Genomic DNA, 15,333 nt, shown 5'->3' on the forward strand with positions numbered 1-15,333 from the left:
ATATAGCTTTATTTGAAATTCTTAACGATGAGCAGTGAAAAATAATATGTACCTAAAATGTACCAACTTCCGTTTCAATACTATAATAATGCCCAAAATTTATTACATCATAAGTGCATTAACTTAAAAGCTAATCACTTCAAATTTAGGATTCCTCCACACTATCCTAAAATAGTCCAATTTTGACTGAAATAGTTGGAGGTATCAAATATCTTGGAATATTGGAGAGAAGTTCGAATTATTTAACAGGTACTTTAAAAGTTGTTTAAATCTACGAATTCAGGGCCCCAACACAAAGCTCTACAAAACTAAATTCTAAAATAGAACAAGAGATTGGATATCTTTCAGTGGGTTTATCAGTTACCTCAGGGATATTTAGAATACTATTTAAATGGAATATGCCCATGGCGTGTACGTTTGTTCAGCTGGAAATACAGTGCGGAGCCGTAGGTAACAAATGTTTCAGACTACGTCAGCGTATACATGATTTATAATATTCAAGTATGGTATGAAATATTACTCTTAACTGTCTAACCATACTTCATCTCTGAGCATCAACCCAGTGACTGGAAGAGGTTTTTACTCATCTAATATACAGGGTGGCACAAAAAGAACGCATGAATTTGAGTAGCGTCAGTACCAGTGGAGGGGAGCTATTATGACCACTATACGACACCATTTTATAATTTAGATTATACAGTGTTAGTAGCTATAGTGCAGTGGACCGTACAACATCGGGTGTGTTTACTGGTGAACAGTATTTAAAACCAAATAAATCTGCCATCAATGTCCAACGAAGATTTCTTACAGAGTTTAATGTCGAGCGTAATGGTTCGATACATGATCACAACACGATACTTCGTTGGATAAACTCGTCTCGTACAACAGGATCAGTTACAAAGAATAAATAGACTGGTCGTCCTCGTACGACTCGAACTCCATACAAATTTATACAGTGTGAGAGCCTCAGTTCTTCATAGTCCTCACCGCTCTCCGACCTTGGGGAATCTCGTCAATCGCTACAGGACATTCTGTCATGTGAGTTGAAATTTCTTCCTTAAAATTTTACGATTGATCAAAAGCTTCACGAACGTCAATTTAATCAACGAAGAATTTTTGTAATAGAATTCTTGATGTTGCAACTGACAATGCTGTTTTAGTGAAGAAGCTCACACCATTTGAATGGATCTGAACAGGCAGAATTGTCGCTATTGAGCAGCTAGCAACCAACAAGACACGCTTAAAAAACCACTGCAATCCTAGTTACGGTGTGGTGTGGGACTTTGAAAATGGATATGTTGGACCTTATTCTTTTGAAAATGGTAGTGCAACTATCACAGTTAATTTTTAACGCTATGAGGAAATGCTACGCATATTTTTGCAGTTACAACTTGAATCTTTGTGGATCGACAGGGCAGAATTATACTTTTAAAAGGATGGAGCTACAGCCCACACGAGTAATACATCTCTCGTTAGAGAAATTTTTCCTGGTCACGTGATTTCACGTTCGGCGTTCTCCATTGGTCGGCACGTTCACCAGATCTGATGAACGTTCTGGCACGATCTATCGCCGTGTGACGTTTTTTATGGGACCACTTGAAATGCAAAGGTTACTGTCGTAAACCTTGTTCACTAGAAGGTTTGAAGGCTGCAATACGGAAAAAAATCGCTACTGTAATCACAAGGGCACTTTGATGAAAGTTATGGAGAACTTTGAAGAGAGACTTTTAATGTGTATTAACGCAGAATGGTGCCATCTTCCCGATGTCATTAAAAAAATATAAATAAAAGCTTTGGAACACATAATACCAAATTCCCAAATTGGGGTTTTTTGCAAATTGTTTTTGTGTTTACAAAATGTTTTGATGATTAAAATAAACATACTCATGCATTTAAAAATGCATGCTTTCTTTTTGCGCTACCCTTGCTAGATGATTTATCAACGTACAGCAAAAACAAAAAACAAATTGTTCCGCATGGGTACTGTAGCAATATATCCATACTTCATCTGGGTCCTATCTACACAGATACCTGAACATAATAGATATTTATTTACGTTTATAAAGGGTTATAATAATCAATGATGACATGCAATATGTCCTGTAACTATCTACCCATACTTTGCCTGGATTTTATTTACCCAAAAACGTGATCATAACTTTATTATTCATTTACATTTAGAAATGGGTTGTAATAATCACTCATTACGTGCAATATGTCCCGTAACTATGTATCCAAACTTCACCTGAATCCTATCTACCTAGAGACTTGAACGGTATTTTTTATTCATTTCAGTGTATAAATAGGCTATAATAACCGAGTATACAGTAGTATGTAATATGTCCCTAATTCTCAATACTTCACACGAGTTCTACAGAATCCTGATTCTCTTTCTATTTAGTTAAATTCATAAATAAATCTCAATAATCAAGAATATTATGGAATGCCTCCTTTAACTATCTCTCCACAAATCATCTGGGCCCTGTCTAATCTGAGTGACCACATGGAGTATTTATCATCGCTTTTGGTTCAAACATAGATGATAGAATAAAGTACAGCATACTGTTCATAGTAGCCTTTCAGTTAATTTCACACATCATATGTGCATCCTATATTTAGAGAATATCAAGACTATCGTATATGCAGTAGATAACGCTAGACGGCTCTGTGTGATATAAACATTAGCAAACAGTTAATTCGCTTTCTTTTATGGTTTTACACCACCTCAGCCGAATATAACTCGTCTGATCGTTGTAAAGATTAGACAATGTCATATCCCGAATTCTTCGATACTGTTGAAGGATAGTCTCATGTAGTAGTAGACTGTGACTGAAGTTAAAATTAATTTTAAACAGCGTGTCACGTATTTCTTGTCAGAAGCATTTATAAGTTGTTATTATGGAATATATTACGGGAAAAAATTCCTTTCTAAGGTATTTCTTTAATACGGTTAACCGAATTAAAAATGTGTGCTACTATGAGTAGCGTTCGCAGGTAGGCCTATTGTAAAACGTATTAAAAAAAAGGACAAAACCCATCTCTCAAAAGTGCTCTTGTGGAGCATGAAACAGAGTTGTTGCTCGGGGGGGGGGGGCGTCGAAAATATAATGATTCATGGTGGTCCGGTGGTCTGACACTATAATGCATAGTTTGACAGTTATGCATTGTTTTTTTATCTAGTAATCTAGTTATGGTAATATCTTTTTAATATTTTGGTTTTATGGTATTTTATTTTGTTAATAAGAATTTGATGAAAATAGTCTTAATAGGTAATTTAGTAAAGTAATTAAGTAAAGGAAGTAAAAAAATCAAACTCCGAATAAAAAATAATTTAATAAGAAATACTGAATATTAATGATCGTACAATTTAAACGATTCGTATCTATAAGGAGTAATAATCTTTATTTATCTTTTTTGTACTGTTTGATTGTGTATTTATTCCATTCTCAAATTTATTACCATTACTGTATCCTAAGCACTTATGAATAATTTTGAGAAACAAGTTGTTTTTTTTTTTAAAAATTAACCGACCATAAGTTTAAGTTAACATTTAATTCTCTTTTTCTAATTAAATACTTCTTAACGTTTATGTTATCAAAATCCATAACACATGCCTTTAACACAAGTACGATCTAAAGCAGAACTGATATCACATTACTTTAGGCTGGGCTCGAACGATTCTTTGTTTGCGTGAGCAAATGCCATGTCCAAAACCTAGACTCGAACTCGGGTCCTTCGGGCTATAACAGACTTCCCTACGCAGCTATCTGGGACAATATTTATTGAATATTAAATTTGTAATTAAATTAGAAACGGTTCTTCGTGTTTTATTCTTTTAGTTAACAGATGTTTAAGTGAATAATCGTTTACAAAATTTAGTAATGTTTGTAAAGTTTTGTGTACTATACACATATACATTATTATAGATCTAAAGATATGTGGATAAGTATGATGGTGCATAAAACTGCCCTTCACTGAAGTAGTATAGTAGTATAAGCGTGTCCCTTATGACCTTCTGCCGTATAGCTTCCTAAAAGATTCCCCAATGCATTCCGGCATGTATCAATATATAGTTTCTTCTTAAGACCTCTCTCCTTTTATATGAGTGCTCACTATCGTCGAACTTTATTTAGGTTTCACTGTTTATCTTTATTTTAGAACCTTACACTGCTCCCCGGCGTGATTTACTCTAATGTCTATAGTCTTTTTAGCTACACATTATTTTCCTCCTATGGCCTCCCAGCGTGATTTGCATGGGTTCTTCCGTGCTTTTTGACATGTACATTTACATGACACCTCTTAATGACTACATTCTTTTAGGTTCATATTTGTTCCCTCATATAGCCTCTCAGCGTGGAGCTTTACATTGATTGCCTCCGTGCTCTCTTGACGTGCACCTTTATATGAATCACACTATAAATCCGAAAGTCCTTTAGCTTCATATTTGGTCCTTCATATGGCCTCTCGGCGTGGAGCTTTACATGGGTTGCCTCCGTGCTTTCTTGACGTGTACCTTAAAGTCCGAAAGTCCTTTAGCTTCATATTTGTCCTTCATATAGCCTCTCAGCGTGGAGCTTTACATTGATCGCCTCCGTGCTCTCTTGACGTGTACCTTTATATGAATCACACTATAAATCCGAAAGTCCTTTAGCTTCCTATTTGTTCCCCCATATGACCTCTCGGCGTGGAGCTTTACATGGGTTGCCTCCGTGCTTTCTTGGCATGTACCTTTATATGGATCACACTATAATGCCGAATCTCCTTTAGCTTCCTATTTGTTCCTTCCTATGGCCTCTCGGCCTTTATATGGGTTTTGCCTCGAGCGTCCTGTCGTGTATTATTGTTTGGGTTTCTCCTGTGTTTCTTATTAGTCTACTACTAGTGCTGCTTCCCATGTATCATAATTAAGTAAACATTACTTTCTAAGGTTTTTACTAACCAACTTTAAATAATTTGGTAGATTTCATTTTCGTATGATGAATGATGAATATCAAGTATGTCTTGATATATGTTGTTAGTTGCCTACGGGTGTTGGTAGCCAATACAATCCAAAAACTAAATCAACAGTATGGAATATTCTTTGTTTAAAGTTTGTTATTGACGATGGAAGGTTTGACAGAATATCAGGATTTCGGATATTTGCCATCGTTATGGTTACAAAAGGTATAACACAACATTTCGAGGATTGGAATCTATCCTCTTCGTCAGGTTAATATAATACCTCTCCCACCAGAGGAAGAGGATAGATTCCAATCCTCGAAATGTTGTGTTATACCTTTTGTGACCATTATATAATAACTTTTCTTTTCTTAACACATTTGTTATATTAACTGTAAAGGTTTAATCCTGAATAATACTGACCATTATGTTGGAGAAACGTGCTTAAAACAGGAAATCGTACAAGAACTGGAATAACAGGAGCTAAAATTGTAATGGAAAATTATTCTAATAACTGCCTAACAGTTTGTTGTTGCTACTGTAATCTAGCGCAGTTATACTGCCATTACAATCTAGTATCGACACCACTTTAGTTGTTTTCAGTATCTAGTGTACTCTCCCAATAATTAAGTCAATCTTCAGTCTATCACAAAATAATTGCTGTGGCGTCAGTAGTAAATAATTCGTTTTTGTCAAAATAATGTGTAATTACGATCAAACGTTTGAATTTTAATATAGAACATTTATTTAACTAATGCTTCCTAGAGACTCTATTATAGATATTTTGTAAATATAGTATTAATACTAATGTCGGTTAATAGCATTGCATAAAAGCTATTAATAACGTTGATCATGGTGAATGCTGACAAGGTAGTCACACGTTTACAAGTTCTGGCATTCATGTTTTACTGCGAAGAAACTGGTTTCTTGACGCTGATGATTCATTCCCAAGTAATCTCATCGAATTTCGGTCAAGGTTTTTCATAAGGAAGAAACTACTTGCATTTTGCTGTCCTGCATGGCAGTAACTTGAGATTGGGGTGCCCGGGGAAATAATTGATTTCGCAATCTGTATGAAAATTATTATTTATTTTAATTTAATGCCACTTTAGTTGTATTGTTCATGGTAGAATATTAGAAAGTGTTTATTTTATAAGGTGGGCCAGTCAGTTGAATGCAAGTAAAAGAAATATGAGGAGGTATATCAGACATAAATGCCAGATCTAGAAATTGAGAGTACGGAATGAACAGATATTCATTCTGTTATAAAGATAACCCTGTAATATGGAGTTTATAACACACACACACACACACACACACACACACACACACACACACACACACAATTTTGGGGGTAATATACCTAACTCCAATATTGCGTTGGAAATGTAATAAATTTTAATTAGAATTCCAAAACCTGAAATGATAGGAGTTAGTGACAATTTGTTTAACCTTTGGTCCTCTTAACCATTAATCATAAAAACTTAAAAATTAGTAATTGCATTTCAAAAATATCATAGGATCCCATCATATTACATCTTTAATACTGACACATCGGCTCCTTGTTCAATATATATTTTATTATTTTATTAGCAAAATTTTGAGTTAGAGAGTAAAATTTACCGTCAAGATGAGGGGATGGCAATGGGTTCTCCACTGTCACCTATTTTCGCCAATACCTTTATGGAGGAATTTGAGCGAAAAGCTTTGGCTTCAGCTGAGTTCAAACCGAGGATTTAGTAGGGGTATGTGGATAATATTTTTCCACATAGAGACACTGAATTAAATAAGTTTTTGAATCACGTTAATAGCATTTCTCCTTCCATCCACCTCACAACGGAAGTGGAAGTCCAAAACAAGCTTCCCTTTTTGGATGTGTATGTATTAAGAGATAGGGATGTATTTAAGACAACTGTTTTTCTAAAGAAAACACACAGGAAAATATTTAAATTATCAATCCAACCATCAAAAATCTGTCAAAGAAGGAGTGGCCTACTCGTTATTTGATAGAGCAAAGAGCTTATACTCAGATAAAGATGGATTAAAAGAGGAATTTAAGAAAGTTGAATCGGATCTTAGAAGCAAAGAATACCCTCAGTCAGTAATAAATAAGTGCAAACGAACCAGAAGAATAATTCCTGAGTCAGAAAAAATGAATAGTGATAAATTTGGGTTTATGTCAATCCCTTATGTGACGGGATTATCGGAGAAAATTAGAAGAGTAGGTAGAAAGTACAACATTAGAACCGCGTTTAAAAGACACAATACTCTTGGACAAAGTCTCGTAAAAACAAAACCTAAAAATGGCACATGTGTATCGTATAGGATATAATACTTCGAACATTACGAAAAGAATATTATAGACTGGAAATTTTTATTGGACTTGCAGTGAATCCTTCGAAGACCGTCATCATACCATTTACAAGTGGGAGGAAACTGGAAATCACACAGCCAGTCTTATGTGGGGGCCAGATACAGATAAGCAGGGAGTTCAAATATCTAGGAGTCAAACTAGATGATGAACTCACTTGGAATAGTCATCTGGAATACGTCATAATCAGCCGATCTCAGACTACACTGATGATGGTGAGACGTGCGGTAGGATGCACATGGGGGCTTAGACCCGACATGTCACATTGGCTGTACACCAGAGTTATCAGACCAATGATGGTGTATGGCTCAAGTCCAACAGGTGACTGCAGCAAAAAACCTGTCAAAGGTACAGCGGTTGGCATGCTTGGGGACAATGGGCGCCATTAGAGGAACACCAACCGTTGCTATGGCAGTAGTGCTAAACCTCCCACCCCTAGACATATTCGTCATAGGAGAGGCTAGGATGGCTGCCTACAGACTGAAGTGCAATGGAAACTGGCATCATCACCATGCTAGTAAGCACTCCAAGATCGTTGACATTCTCGAACTGGATATTCTAGAAATGATGTCTGACAGAATGGCAAAGGTTACGGACTGGGAAAAACCATTTCAAGTCAACATTGTTGAAAGGAAGGAATGGTCAAAAGGTGAGCCTGACTACATGAAGAAGGCTCTAACCTGGTACACTGACGGGTCAAAGACTCTGAACGGTACTGGGGCAGGGGTCTGGGGAGCCAGACCTAGGGTTAACTTAAGCTTTAGCCTAGGTAAACTGGCAACTGTCAGGCTGAAGTTACAGCCCTTGCAGAATGTGCAAGAGTTAATGTGGAAAGGGGTTACAACGACAAAAGCATCTACATTAACTCGGACAGCAGGGCTGCTCTACAGGCCTTGGCCAACCATGACTGTAATTCGAAGACAATCTGGGAATGCCATAAGGTCATGAAACTGCTGGCGAAAACCAATAAAGTTGTTCTAACTTGGGTGCCTGCTCATAGAGGAATCACAGGTAATGAAGGGGCAGACAGTTGCGCTAACTTGGGAGCCAACTGTCCTCTTACCGGTCCTGAACCAACGTGTGGGGTCTCATATAACTTAGCACGTAGATCAGTTACCAAGTGGATGGTTAACAAACACCTACAACATCGGAGAAATACTGAGGGGAATGTACAAGCAAAGCGGATGCTCAAGGGACCATCAAGGAACATTGCAGCAGATCCCCTTAGAATGAGTAGAACGGAGATCCGAAAGGTGACTGGTTTTATTACAGGTCATTGGATATTCCGAAGCCACCTGAACAGAATAGGTATTCCAGTTCAGGAAACACTGTGCAGGAAATGTGGCGAGGCTGACGAAACAGCCAAGCACGTCATATTTGAATGTCCGGCATTACAGAGCAAACGCTCAAGATCCCTAAGTGTTCTTATGCATACGGAAGAGGGGTTGGAACAGGAAAGCATTGTTCAGAAGATTTCATGGTTTTGTAAAGGCCTGGGATTTGATACAGCTTAAACCTGGAAGAGGGTGCACAATAAGCCGGATGGCTGAGAGGCAACTACCAGGCCTAGGAAACCTGGCCCTCTGTTAAAAAAAATGAGTTATTAAACTATATATTACAGATTAACATATAGTCTACAATGGAAATTAGCCTACATGGACAAGCAGCCAGGTTATAGGCTATTTCAGTATTTCTCATTTACCTCACTTTCAATTATATTCATTATATCTTCACGTAAAATAAATAATTCTTCTAAAATTTGTAAATACGATTTTCAGCTTTTTAAAATAACATATTTCTGTGCATCACATATGAACACATGGTATCTACTGTAATACTAAACCGTATCATATGTGTGCACACTATATTTATAGAGTAATGAAAACACATTATACGCTATTGGTGTATATATTGAGAATATACAATAGATTAACCACATTTCTTGACTTTGCATCTTGGTCTGAGAAGAGGTTTTAAATTATTTTCCATGGTATGTAAAAGTAAATGTTTATGCAGCAAATCTTAGCACATAGGACTCAATCTGATACTGATACGTCTCGTCCCCTTATTCTGTTTGATAAGATCCTCACAGTGGCTCGTAAGGGCAGTTAGAATAGAGCTTAAAGAGGATAGGCCTCTTCTTAAAAATTGCTTAAGGTATCAATATGAGTGAAAATAATAATGTTACTTAACTAGTCAGTTTCTTATAGCTAAATATCCTTTCTTCTCATTTTAAAGCGTATTTGGTTTTTGTGCTTTCATGGTCTCAAATAATAACTTCGTCTGAGAGATGGCTAGATTACCCAATACTTATCCCAACAATCGACGTCACTTCTTTATTTCCAGTAATAAAAGAGTTGGAGTTACGAACCAATTATTCAGCTATGCAACACTCAGTAACTTATGTTTTCTCTCGGTGAGAAGCTGGCGGTTCTCGTGAAACCACTGAGGTTCAACCCTAGAAGTTTGCCACTAACACAGTTTTTATTTTCTTTTTTCAAGAAGAAATCAATTTTAGTTTTCCTTCTGTAATGTGAATTGTACATAAAGAATTAGGGTCAATTTAGTAAATTAGTGAAAACCCAGAACTATTCTATAGGTTTTTCTATATAATGAGAAATGTATTGTTATATGGTTTTTTTTGTAGACTAATAAACTAGAAATTAATCGTATGCTAACATGTTGACGATGACTATTGCATTTGTCATTGATCAATCAAAATACAATGGTAATTCTATTCCTTTTTCAACTTTTCTCAACCCCTTTTATTATTTTTTATTTTATATGCTATTTTAAAGCTGGTTCTTTCTTAAAACCTTTCATTGATTGTCAACGATCGTGCTACTAGAGATTTCGCATGGGATTATTTTCTCAATTCTATCATGTCGGATTTTAACTGAAAGAGAAAGAGGCCATGTTAAATTCCATTGTCATTCTGCTAGGCTTGCGAGCTTGTTTGCTGAATACTGGCCTGATTTTTGCAGATTCAGTAGTGATTAAGGTGGTGAAGTGCCTGTAACAAGCGCTTTCGGTCATTTTGCAGAGAACGCGTTTTCCAACTCTCTATAGTTTCAAGCGCATAATCTGTAAATATAAATTTTGAGCTAAACATATGTATAAGCAGAAATGAGAAAGTTGCAGCTTTTTAAACCAGATGATGTTGGAGGCCCTTTTTGCAAATAACGTTAGTCTTTCCTGTTTGTATTTATTGCTTATAATTTATTGTTTATTCATGAGCAAATCAAGTGAATATAATGCATTTTCTTTAAATAGTGGTGAAGGTGGCGTGTGGAAAAATGTAAGAAACGGAGCTAAAATAAAAGTTTAAGCTCCAATTAAAGAAACGTGGAAGTGAAATGTAGCAAAAGTATAATCGATTGCTGGTAAGTTATTTCAGCTTATAAAACAATGTTGTAAAGTCAAATTCTATAAATATTTAGAAGGTAGGAATCAACATTGACAACAATATTAAATGGATTTTACAATCCAAGTAGTAAAAAGCTACAGGACACATTTCTAAATTTAAAAAGGTATGATGGGGAGGGGTAGAGAGTGGAAAAGAGATAGAGAGAGAAAGATTTGACATTTCCTTTATTTTACCTGCTCCGGTTTAGACCAGAGATCCACTCTTCAACAGGAGTAGGCATAAAACTATTACAATCAGTTATTATACACTTGAGTTGTGGTTATACATTCATCAATTGTAAATGAGTTATTATATTTAACTATTACATTACCAAACCGTGTTTCTCTTAAGTCTACATTTCTCATAATCGTACATTCTTCATGTAAATATCAGCGCTCTTTTCTTTTTTTTTACAAAGAATGCATACTGTAATCTAACCGCTCCCTAATTTTTTGCCATCATATCTGCTTATAGTAACCTGTTACATGTTCATCTAATCTGAGCTTGAATATTTCTCAAGTATACAATATTGTACAGTAATACAAGTATTTTGTACTCTTTGTAATTTCTCCACTAAATTACTGTTTATATCACAATAAGCTATACTAGCAAATCAATGTTGATACCAACAATTTTCTAACTACAATAGATGTATTGAAACTCAACCGCTTAAACTAGTGCAAACAATGAAACAAGTCTGATATATATATATATATATATATATCTTCGTTTTTCATTTCAATAAGTGAAATAGTATAACAGCCACTTGGTGATCCCGGCTGATAAAGGAAGTAAGATTGTTATTTCAAATTTAAAAGATTACATTGAAGAAGAGAAGCCTTGTAATCTTCGTTTTTCATTTCAATAAGTGAAATAGTATAACAGCCACTTGGTGATCCCGGCTGATAAGTGAAGTAAGATTGTTATTTCAAATTTAAAAGATTACATTGAAGAAGAGAAGCCTTGTAATCTTCGTTTTTCATTTCAATAAGTGAAATAGTATAACAGCCACTTGGTGATCCCGGCTGATAAAGGAAGTAAGATTGTTATTTCAAATTTAAAAGATTACATTGAAGAAGAGAGGCCTTGTAATCTTCGTTTTTCATTTCAATAAGTGAAATAGTATAACAGCCACTTGGTGATCCCGGCTGATAAAGGAAGTAAGATTGTTATTTCAAATTTAAAAGATTACATTGAAGAAGAGAAGCCTTGTAATCTTCGTTTTTCATTTCAATAAGTGAAATAGTATAACAGCCACTTGGTGATCCCGGCTGATAAAGGAAGTAAGATTGTTATTTCAAATTTAAAAGATTACATTGAAGAAGAGAAGCCTTGTAATCTTCGTTTTTCATTTCAATAAGTGAAATAGTATAACAGCCACTTGGTGATCCCGGCTGATAAAGGAAGTAAGATTGTTATTTCAAATTTAAAAGATTACATTGAAGAAGCTACGACACAGTTATCTGATACAAATACATACAAGCCTCTGGAGGAAGATCCTACAGATAAATTTAACGAAGTTATCAAAAACTACCTCAAAGATTATGGTCCCAATCAAGGTTTGTCTTCAAAGAATATTGAATTATTAAGTCCAAAATGGCCCCGAACACCAATATTTTATACACTCCCAAAAATCCATAAACCCATTCGTCCTCCACCTGGTAGACCTATTGTTTCTAGCTATGGGAGTCCAACAGAAAGAATTTCAGCTTATATTGATGATCAACTGCAACCTTTTGTAAAATCATTACCATCCTATATAAAAAATTCTACTGACTTCATTGAACAAATTACTACTGTTAAACAACCAATTCCTGAAAATTCAATTCTAGTAACAGTAGATGTAAATTCTCTATACACAAACATACCACATAAAGAGGGTCTGCAGGCTGTAGAGAGTGTTCTAGACGCTAGAAAAAAATAATGTTATTCCATCGACCAACTTTTTGATTAATTTAATGCAATTCGTCCTTACAATGAACAATTTTAAATTTAACGACAAAAATTATCTACAAATTTCGAGTACAGCTATGGGCACCAGGATGGCTCCCTCATATGCTAACCTATTCATGGGCGAATTCGAGAAGAAATTTCTAGCCTCACAAAATCTTCAACCATTAAAATGGGTACGTTTCATCGATGATATATTTTTCATATGGCATCATGGACTGGAATCTTTGCAAGAATTTTTGAAGAATCTTCAAGAGGTCTCTCCTTTGAAGTTTACATGGAACTATTCTGATGTTATAATAACTTTTTTAGATTTAGACATTTTCTTACAATCGGGCTACATCAAAACAAAATTGCATGTTAAAACAACAAACACAATGAACTATCTAAATTTTTCAAGTTGCCATCCAATATATATAAAAAAGTCTATTCCAAAAAGTTTATCTATACGAGCCAAGAAGCTATGCAGCAATGATATAGACTTCCTAAATTACATTGAAAAATTAAGCAACACTTTTAAAACATTTAAATTACCCAGACAAAATTTTAAAAAATCAAATAAACAAACCAAAACATCCAGCAAGCTTCAATTATAAAACACAACCAAAGTTTATTACACAGTTTTTTCCTGGACTACACAAAATTAACAGTATTATGAAAATTGCCCATAATGTCCTACTTTCCTCTCCAGATACCCAAACTTTTATGTCTAAAGCACCTAGAGTAATATTTCAAAAACCTCCAAATTTGAAAAACAAACTTGTCCAACCTAAACTACCTAAATTACACCAACCCGTTACTAATGGATGTGAACCGTGCAACAAACCACGTTGCGGTTCTTGCAAAATTATGAAAAACTCTAGGGAATTCAAAAGTAACGTAACAGGTTTAACTTATCCCATCATTGGCAAAGTAAACTGTGACTCTAAGAATGTAATTTACCAAATTAATTGTAAATTTTGTGACAAACAGTACATTGGACAAACATCTAACCACCTTAGAGTCAGAATAACGGGGCACAGATTTGATATTTTCCATAAAGACAAGGAGAAGCCATTGGCCAAACATGCTGCTGAGCACAAAAAAGACAAAATTGAAGAATGTTATAACCTTAAAGGAATTAATAAGGTCTTCCCTTGTCATGAAGACAATTTAAATAGATTAAAATTAAAAAACCTGGAACAAGCACATCAATTACTTTTAAAATCAAAATACCCAAATGGTCTAAATTTAAGATAATTTTAACTTTTCCAAATTTCCATCTGTGCCGTTAATGATATATCAGCTGGGTTTTTAAATGTTTTAGTTGCGTATTTACATTTTTGGTTATTTTATTTGTTGTGTTTCTTGTTTCTGGTTTTCTTGATTTATATTATGCTTCCTGAAGATGTGGGTATTAAATCCCACGAAATATATAGAAGCCTTGTAATCTTCGTTTTTCATTTCAATAAGTGAAATAGTATATATATATATATATATATATATATATATATATATATATAAGGAGTGTATTCAAATCTGAGTTTTAAACTTATGTATAACATTATTTATATCATTAACATAAGCGTGAATGTATAACTGTAGATCATCTGCATATGCCTCGGATTAGCTAAACATCAAAGAATCACACATTCTATTTACATACAAGGAAAACAACACTGCTGATAAGGTGGAGCCTTGCGGTACACCGACTGTGTTACTCTTCCAATCTGAGTATCGGCCACTTCCAGTTTTAATATTTTGCAATCTACCATTTAAATATGAACTAAACCATATAACTACATTATCACTCAAACAATAGGAACTCAATAATGATAGCATTAACATGATGATGAACACAATCAAAATCACGAGAAAATCTAATATTATTAACACCGATAATTTTCTACTGTCCATTGCTCATCTTATATCATGAGTTACATTTATAAGGGCCGTTTGTATACTATAATTAGATTTATAACCAAACTGATATTTATACAATAATTTGTTAACACACAAAAATGTACACATTTGTTGGTAAACTATCTGATCAATTATTTTTCCAAATACACAAAGGATATTTATAGCCTTATAGTTCTTAAACTCTCTTGGATCTGGTATCCTAGGCTAAGGTAATATAAGAGAAAGTTTCCATTGCTGAGGATATACACTATTCAATAAAGAAAAATTAAACACATGACATTTTTAACTTCGTTAAAAATCAACTTTAAAAATTTCAAGTGTATCCCATTACTTCCAATAGCTTTTGAAGATATTTGTGAAATAACCTTACATATAAAATTTGTGTTAACCAGACTAAAACTAAAATAATCATTACCTAATTCTCATATCGAACTTTCTTATACCATTATAATAATCATATCAACACAAATATCATTCATTATTAATTCCACACAAAAAAACTAATGTCATTTATTAATATCAACAACAGGATCACTCAATTTCTTAAACTCATTACCCGCACCCTGATCTCTAATAACTTTCCACAAAACTTTACTCGAAACGTCAGTTTTTAAAAATTATCAGTGTTTGTTTCGAGAGTCTCTGACTTGCTCTAATACTCTCTCTTTTGATATTATTCTGTACCACTCTGTAGTTCTCGCATGTAATAGGATCTTTAGCAAGTACATAGCGCTTTTATAGAGAGTTTCGTTGGTTCATTAATGCT

At 34.5% G+C, this 15,333-nt stretch overlaps 1 protein-coding gene across 2 annotated transcripts in view; it reads left to right on the forward strand.

Moving 5' to 3' along the window:
• The window catches only part of LOC124364840 (zinc finger protein ush), a 394,052-nt gene that overhangs the window by 315,650 nt on the left and 63,069 nt on the right, over window positions 1-15,333 (forward strand). The window lies entirely within an intron of this gene.

This window comes from Homalodisca vitripennis, chromosome 6 (assembly GCF_021130785.1).
Source record: "Homalodisca vitripennis isolate AUS2020 chromosome 6, UT_GWSS_2.1, whole genome shotgun sequence".
Classification (NCBI taxonomy): Eukaryota; Metazoa; Arthropoda; class Insecta; order Hemiptera; family Cicadellidae; genus Homalodisca; species Homalodisca vitripennis.